At 46.4% G+C, this 8,406-nt stretch overlaps 1 non-coding gene across 1 annotated transcript; it reads right to left on the bottom strand.

The window, feature by feature from the left end:
• Window positions 1-3,480: 3,480 nt before the first annotated feature.
• Window positions 3,481-3,553, bottom strand: trnak-uuu (transfer RNA lysine (anticodon UUU)). The gene has a single exon. It is a non-coding gene; the product is annotated as a tRNA-Lys (tRNA).
• Window positions 3,554-8,406: the final 4,853 nt, after the last annotated feature.

The following is an 8,406-nucleotide window of genomic DNA, read 5'->3' as shown; positions in this document are numbered from 1 at the left end:
AAATCTTTCTTAAACGGTCCGTGGTCTCTGTGAGAACCGTTCTGCACCGGCTTGCTCTGCAGCACGCTCCCCCGCTCCCACAGGGCGCTGAAGCCTGGACCCATGCTTGATTGTTAAAAACAAATGTGGACCTTCAAGATCTGTTTTTGAGGACCCCTGTCTGACATCAGTATCATCAAAGCTCATGAACAGAGGCTGAGTGTCTCTTGGTGGTTGTGAGATAAAATCCATCTCAAAACAAAGAGCTCTGAACATCCTCATGTTGTTGACATAAAGAATCTCTGAGAAATCTACAAGTGTCTAAAGTGGTTTGTATAGATCCTCTCTCACTGACGTTCCTTGATGTTGTTCTGTATTGTCCGTGCCTGCAGCTGTGATTGCCTCATTTATATACAGGAGAGACGGGTGGACTTGCTGGCAGCGTCTGAGTCTACTCCATTCACATGTCTTTTCAGATTAAAAAAAGCTTGTTTGTCACCTTATGGGTCAAATCACTCCTCTGCTGTCTGATACATGGAAAGGGACAAATGACCCCTCTCTCGTCCTCCTAGTTTAAAAAGGATTCTCTCAGAGACTAGAAGAACAGACGAGAAAGCAGTCGCTCACAGACGCTCTCTGAGTCTCTTCCTCCCGGTCGGGGTTCAGACCAGATACTGACACAAAGCCCTGATAACAGATGGAGTCAGCCAGTCCAAGTTAAACACAACAAAAACACTTAACAATGTCTGAAAAAAACCTTCAGATGACTCCAGAAGCCACAAGGCTGGTCGAGGCAACCAGAAAGAGAGAGAAATAGTAGCTGTAAAATGTTGGAATAAAAAGCAATAAAATCCTCTGGTAAAATCATATTTCCCTCAACAAGTCAATGTAGAAGTTGTTGAAACTCCTTCTCCTCGTCTTCTCTGCCATGATTGAGAGTAAAACTCCAGCGATCAGCAGCTTATTGAGATCAAATCTTCCTGAGGTACTGTGACCATTCCTGGTAGAAAGTGTGTGTGTGGAGGGTGATATGAGGTGAATCCACCTGCACAGCCTTCCAGCTGGACTGGATTTATAAAGGGAAAGAGCTGCATGCTTTATAAACCAGAGGATGTTTCTGCTTTTGGTGCTGGTAGACTTTTAGTGTGGATCCTCCACAGTGTGTGATCAACCAGGCCCCTGGCCTGCAGAGTCCAACATCTGGTTCTTCCTCCTCTGAGTGAGCAGCATGGAGCCGGAGCTCCTTCAGCAGCTGTGTCACGTTGGTAAAGCCAGGTGTGGCTTCGTTCAGCAGTCTGAACCTGTGCTGACGCTACGGGGTTTCCCTCCACGTCACTGGGGGCCGGTCGCTCCTCCACCAACCAGATCATCACTCTGAATCTGAGGAGGGTTTCCACACTGGTTACCCTCACTTTTAACTGGAATATATCAAACTAATCACATTATTTTCCTCTGGTGGACAGACTTCTTCTGGACGAAACCCAAAAAGCATTGGTAGGGAACAGCAATGACAATTGATGGGCTCCTGCAGGAATAGAACCGGGGACCTCTCACACCTGAAGTGAGAATCATGCTCCTAGACCAACGAGCCAACACGTAGGTAGTCATAAACCAGGCAGGTGCTGAAGCCTCCTGACAGCCTGGACAGTCTTCAGGTGGTTGTCCTGAGTGTGTTTCCTCAGCTGGTCCTCGCTGAGCGTCCTCAGGTCCTCCTTTGTCCTCTCTCTGTCCCGTCCAATCAGGAGGGAGGCTTTCCTCCAGCTTTTCTCTCATTGTGCACAGCTCTGTCAAACATCTGGTCCGTGGGCCAAACCAGGGACTCCAGAGGCTCCAGTCCAGCCGGTGAGATGACTGTGCAGAGAGTTGAGTCATTGTTCCATTTTCAGCTGCAGCAGGATTGAAAGAGACGTTTCACTGGACGCTGCTCCAGGATACAAAGTTTAAAACTGACATGATGCTGAAGCTGAACTGATTTTGAAGACATTACATTTTCATGCAGCTCTTCTATTTATTCACACTAAAACATTTGGATTTGTGGATGTTTGTTCATCATTCTGTTGTCATTTCTCTGCTCTGACCTCCTCCAGTTTCTCTCTCAACTAAAATCACTGTGACAGCTGATTAAACTCTACAAACACATTTTGAATGCATTCCACTTTTCCACCATTTTTCTGGAGAATCCATGTTTATTTTGTGCAGCTGGTGGTTAATAAAAGTGCCTGTGCTGCAGTTTGTCAGTTACTGTGATCCAGAAGGGTGTTTATGTTAAAACTTGACACATCAGGTTTATATTGCATTTTGTCATTTGGAGAAAAAATCTCCCAGATAAGAATTTTGGGGCATGTGGATGAGACCTACTGGGTATTTAAATGATAGCATCAGAGTATTTCAATACAATATGATGGATTATGAAGCTAAAATCTAACTGATAAAGTCCAAACTGCTCCCCAGTCAAAGAGTGAGTGTAGAAAAGAGTTTCCTCCAGTGTTGCAGCGTCTCACAGCCATGACTCCTGCTGGGCCGCTGTGCTGCTGAGTCCCTCACATCCTAAATGAAACCACTGGAGGACTCAGCTCTGCTTCTCTCCAGGAACCATGTCCTCCAGCTCTTCTGTCTGACAACACTGTTTTGGTCTGCTGCCTGAAAATAAGGCCGTTTACACTGCAGAGGCTTCAAGAGGAAACACTAAACTTTCACTGTGTTCTGGTGTCTGTTTACACCACAACAGTGCAGGAGACACTGAAAACACTACTTTATAGAAACTGCTCCCAAGATGGAACTTCTCCAGAGCTCTCAGGCTCCGTCTCCTTGTTGACAGTGGAAATGCTGCTGCTGGTCATGAACATGAGATCAGACAAACCTCCAACACAAAGTCAGAGAAGCTTCTGAAGTTTAACTCAAAGGGATCCTGGTTGATGACCTAAGATGAAAGCTTTGTTGGAGAGTGCAATCATAATTCTAAGGGGTCATCCAGGAATTGAACCCAGGACCTCTCTCACCCTAAGTGAGAATCATACTCCTAGACCAACGAGCCGACATGCTCCTGAGTTAGAAAGACTCAACTGATTGTCATGAATCAGTCAGGTGATCAAGACTCCTGACGACATCCTGGCGATAGGAAATGAAAAAAATTAGTCATTAATGACTTGAATGATGGTCAGTTTGACCTCAACCACTTCAAAAAGTCCTCCTCTACATAAATGAACCCAAAGTGAGCCCCATGGCATGCTGGGAGAGCTGAAGAAGCCACAGTCCTGGGGACAGAATTCCAGCACGGGACTAGTTCACCTTCCAGCAGCCACGTCTCTGTCAGGAACATCACATCCAGCTCATGGGAGTCAAAGAAGTCACAGAGGAAGATGTCAACAGAATCTCAGAGACTTCTCAAACTTGACAACATCAGGATGAAGCACAGGACATGAGTTTTGGCCACATACAACTCAAAGCACTGGGACCCTCTGCTATGAGGATTTGGACCCACACAAGTATCTCCCCGTGTGGTACCTGGACAGGGACTTGAACCCTGGACCCTCAGATTAAAAGTCTGATGCTCTACCATCTGAGCCATCCAGGCCTGACAACAGAGAAAGTGGAGCCTTGTCTGACTGACTGACTTTTTTGACCAGAAATGTTTCAGGTTTCTGCCATAAGTTTAATAAGATGATGTACAAGAAGCACTGTCATGGAAAAAAAAAAAAATCTCAGCTTTTCAAAAAGTGGCATGTCCAGAATGATTCACACGAAGGTTGATACTTCAGCACCATGGACAGCTCTATCAGTCCTTTTCCTCTGGTTCCTTCTCAGTCTGACTCCACTCGGTTCTCTCTGGCCGGCCTTGGCCCCGGTCGCTTTCAATCATACAGAGTACTGGTTATTTAGCAGGTGGTTATTTAGCTGCAAGTGGAGTCGTCATAGCAACGTGACACAATGGACATATGGAGACATACTACAGACAATCAGCCATAAACATGAATAATATCTGTGTTAGGACATGGTCTGTCTTCAGTTAGGGTCAAACAACAATGTCAGAAACATACAGTGATGATGCTAATTTATTGACATGATGTCAGTATTGAACTTTGGGCTTCAGCAGTAAACCACTTGTTAGAGTCACTTGTTGTAGCAATTTATGAAAGGCAATAAAAATAATTGAATTTACATCAATCTCCCGCCAAACTTTTAGAAAACTACATTTCATTTCATTTCATGAGCTCCAATTTTCCCCCTGTCAAAATGAATATGGCCACAAGAGGGCGTTGCTGACATGTGGAGCAGTGGCAGCAGATGATCCAGACTACTTTATTTTAATATCATGTAAAATAGAGCAACTCCTGGAAACACTCTTTGAGGAGCAGCATCAGTTTCTTCATCATCTCATCATCTCTGTGCAGCTCCAGAAGGATTTTTACAGATGTTACAGATGTTTGTGATTCTCAGTGGACCACACTGAGGACAAGAGGTGTGTCAATGTTGATATTATTATAATTTAAAACTGTTAGTGGACCAAGTCCTGATCCCCCAGACAGAGCCGTGACACTGTGCACTGGTTGGTGTTAGTGGGGAAGAAACAGCATCCCGCCTTCAGTCTGGACACTGGGGGACAGTCCACCCACAGCCTTCAGTCTGGACACTGGGGGACAGTCCCCTCACAGCCTTCAGTCTGGACACTGGGGGACAGTCCCCCCACAGCCTTCAGTCTGGACACTGGGGGACAGTCCCCCCACAGCCGGTCTTCACCCAGCAGCAAATAGTTAATGATCTCTGGAGCTCTGCAGATACAGAGGCCTGGAAAATGACTCAGGTTTAGTGATGTTGGCTAAAAACTTCCTGGTCACAATGTAAAGACTCCTGAGGACACTTTAAAACAGCTCCAAAAGAGGACTGGAGCGGGACTTTAAAGAGCTTTCAGGCCTCGGCTTCATTCATTTTCTTTAAAGAGGATATTTCTGTCTGGGCTGAACTCGCCATTAGATCAGGCAGTTGTAAAGTTTCTTCTTCCCCCAACCTCTCAGTATGAACAGTGACCAGGTGGGGGCAGCATTCCGCTGATCCAGCGTCCAGCCTGCCGGAAGTCAGTAGAAGAAGAAGCTGCAGCTGCAGTTGATGCCAGTCCTGGTCTGACACGTGCTGGTCCAACAAGGATCCAGACTCAGTAAAGGTCCAACTCTTTAAACTTTGTGTTCAGAGCGGTTAAAGTGAGTTTTCCAGGAAGCTCCGGATTGATTCCTGTCGGTTTTTAACATCTGCTTTTAGCAGCAGCAGAGACGCTACAGGAAGTGGGGCACCAGTTAACACGGAGACCAGTTAATCCGAAACCCCCGCGAGCAGCGTCCTGCTGCCAGAGGAAGAAAGTGAAGCTCTTGGATTGGAGGAGAAAATAAGTCCTGATAAGGTGGAAATATTGCTGGAAGCTGCTGGAGAAGCTGAACCACAGCCACGGAGCTGCAGCTCCTTCAAAGCCACGTTTCTGGAGGACTTCCGGTGAGCTAGCTGCATGCTAACAGCTAATTAGCACGTGTTGACCTTGAGAATGAAAGCAGTGAGCTGGTGAAGCTGTTTCCAGCCTTAAATCAGGCTGCAGGGAGGTTAAAGTGAAGCAGGGTTGTATATTTAGTGTGTTGATGCTGCTGCTGGCCTCAGTAAACTGCTTTATCAGGATCTACAGACTAGATTCAGTCAGGATGAAGAGAAATGTGAAGAAATGCTGTTAAAATGTGAAATGGTTTGATATGAGCTTCATATGTTGGTGCTGAGAGAAATGTGAGAGTGAATCAGTAGATGTGGAGCAGGGAGTGAATCTTGTTGAGACTGTTCCTCCAGTCAGTCCTGCTCTTCATCATCATCCTCCTCTCCTCAGGCCCTGGATCTCCACTGCCTCCATCCTGGTCTTCATGTCCTCCAGCCCCTTGGTCTCCTCCGTCCTGCTGGGATCCAGGGTGCTGGTAGGAACTTGATGCTCTCAGCAACTGTTCAGATCAGCCTCCTCAATAGAAAGAGCGTCCAGGAGGAAGCAGGGAGTCTCTACCTGGTTCCTGTCTTCTTCTGATCAGCAGCTCTCATTGTGTCTGGAGGATCAGGTCTGGGTCCTCTGTCCATATCAGAGCTCTGTGGGTTTCACACACCATCCAGTCCAGGAGGTTTTAAAGGAGGAGGAGTTTTTCCTGTTGAGCAGCTGCAGCTGTGTTTCTTTCAGAATGTGATGTGGGACTTCTCTGGAGCTGCTTCAGACAGCATCTGGAGCCTTTTCTAGGACTGGAAAGTCCATTTCCATGAAGGGAGCCGGTCTGAAGGTCCTTGTTGCTCTTTACCAACCAGCAGGAAACATTTCAGTTTCTGCTTTAGAGCTTCTTTTGAGCTCCAGATGAAACCCTGACAGGACTGACAACATAGAAATAAAAAGCAGAACAGCAATCAAGCCATTCTTCTAACATGGAGGCAGCTGTTCTCCTCAGAAATGTGGGGAGTTTCCCAGCCAGCAGGTGGCGCTCCAGGCTAAAGAGAAGCTTGTGGAAGTGAGTGGTGGCAGTGAAATGTGTCCTCTGCCAGGTTTTCCCCTGAACTCCATCCAGTTGTCTAAAGTGTGTGTGTCAGTCTGGAGCAGAGAGTTTGGAGTGAATCCAGCCCCGGCTGAGCTTCTAGTGCTTCTAGAGGAAAGCAGCAGCTTTGTTCAGGGCCAGAGTCCTGGTGGAAATGAAGTCTGGCTGCTCAGCTGCTGTGAAGTCAAAGCTTTGAAATGAGGTTCAAGTCAGGGCAGTGTATCCTGGAGATGTTTGAAGACTATTGGAGCAGATCTCAGCAGATCAAAACACACTGCAGGCACTGAGGACTGCTGGCTGCACAGCTAAACACTCCCTCAGAGGAAATAGAGCCATTAAAGCTTTAACTTCCTGTCAACTGAAAACACTCCTGACGGGAATAAAAGGCCTTTTTACTGCTCTGAAATCAGCTGCTTGGTTTTTCACAATAAATCAAGGTTGAGAAGGAACTAAACTCAAAGCTCAGACAGATCAAAGCAGTGAAGTGATGATTTCAGTCCAGATCAGCTCAGAGAGGGAGGAAGGGGCTTTTTTTCTGAATCCCAGCTTTATATTGACATTAGGGGAGTAAATCCCAGCTTCATCAGCAGATGATATGATGTCCATATTTCTGGATCACCACACCATGTTTGCCCAGATCACAAAGTCTGTCACCAGACGAATTCCACTGGATTCTCCAGCCTGCAGTCGATACGATGCTCATCTCACCATCATTTACATTGATATGAACTCACTGAAAACACTGAAATACCATTGAACCATTTTATTTCTAAGGTCTTTATGGTGTCAGGAGTTAAACAGAGCAAACAGGATTCTTCTGGAGTTAAAAAGAAATGAATCAAATGAAAATAGAGCACTATGGTCTCACATTTCTGATGTTTCAGAGCATTTTTTCTCAGTGAGCTTAAAGAGCCTTGATGAGCTTTCAGTCATACAGAACAATTCCCATCCTGGAAAACCAGACTCAAAGAGCTTCAAGTCCTCTTTCCATCAATGAAAGCAGGATTTTAGTGGAAAGCTTCACTCATGTTTTAGTGTGTCAAACAGAAGAGTGTTGAGAGAAGTGAGCGGAGATCCCTCCTCACCCTGTTCTTCCAGATGCAGTTCACTCATCCTGCATCAGAGCTACTAGATCCAGGAGCCTCTTCTTCTGGAGGAACTTTTGATTTAGTTCTCAGTCCAAACAAAGTGAGACATTTCAGCTGAGAAGCAGTTGAACAAAGGTAAATCCTTCAGCAGATCCTTTGCAGGTGATGATCAGCAGCTCTTTGGCTTTTACTCTACAGCTGTCTTGTAGTTTTCTTCTCTGGAAGGTTTTTCTTCCAAAAAGCAGCTGATCAACATGTTGAGGAGACAAAACTCTGCTCTGAAGGCACAGTGTCTCCTGGTGCTGAATCCAGGCTCAGAGGGTCCACTGGGACCAGGTTTAGCCAGGAGGGAGCCTCCAGCAGCCTCCCTCCAGGACCAGAGATGCTGAGCTGATAGACTTGGCAGCCTCAGTGTGGGCCAGCTCTCTGGAGGTCTGGACAGTCCGGCTGGGTCCACAGTGAAGGAGGACCAGAGATCCTCAAGGGCCGGAGACTTTTAGAAAGCAGGACATCATCTGACATGACAGAGAAGACAATGTTTTAATGTTTCAGAGGGAAATCTCTGGTTTGTTCACTCCTCACACTGATCAGCTGATTGTTCATGAACTCATTCACTGCTCTCTAACACTGAATCACACACTTCCCACAGAAGGGAAACACACACCTGGTCCAGGGTTTGGACCTGAGACGCCGTCACCAGGTCAGGCTGATCAGTAGCAGAGTGAAGAGCTGGTTCTCAAGCTGTGGCTCTGGGCCCTTCTGCAGGTCATTAAAACAAATGTCAGTATTTTAATCATAAAGCA

This window comes from Salarias fasciatus, unplaced genomic scaffold (genome assembly GCF_902148845.1).
Source record: "Salarias fasciatus unplaced genomic scaffold, fSalaFa1.1, whole genome shotgun sequence".
NCBI classification, from domain to species: domain Eukaryota; kingdom Metazoa; phylum Chordata; class Actinopteri; order Blenniiformes; family Blenniidae; genus Salarias; species Salarias fasciatus.
Note: the sequence above shows the minus strand (reverse complement) of the source record. Positions and strands in the feature narration are given on the sequence as shown.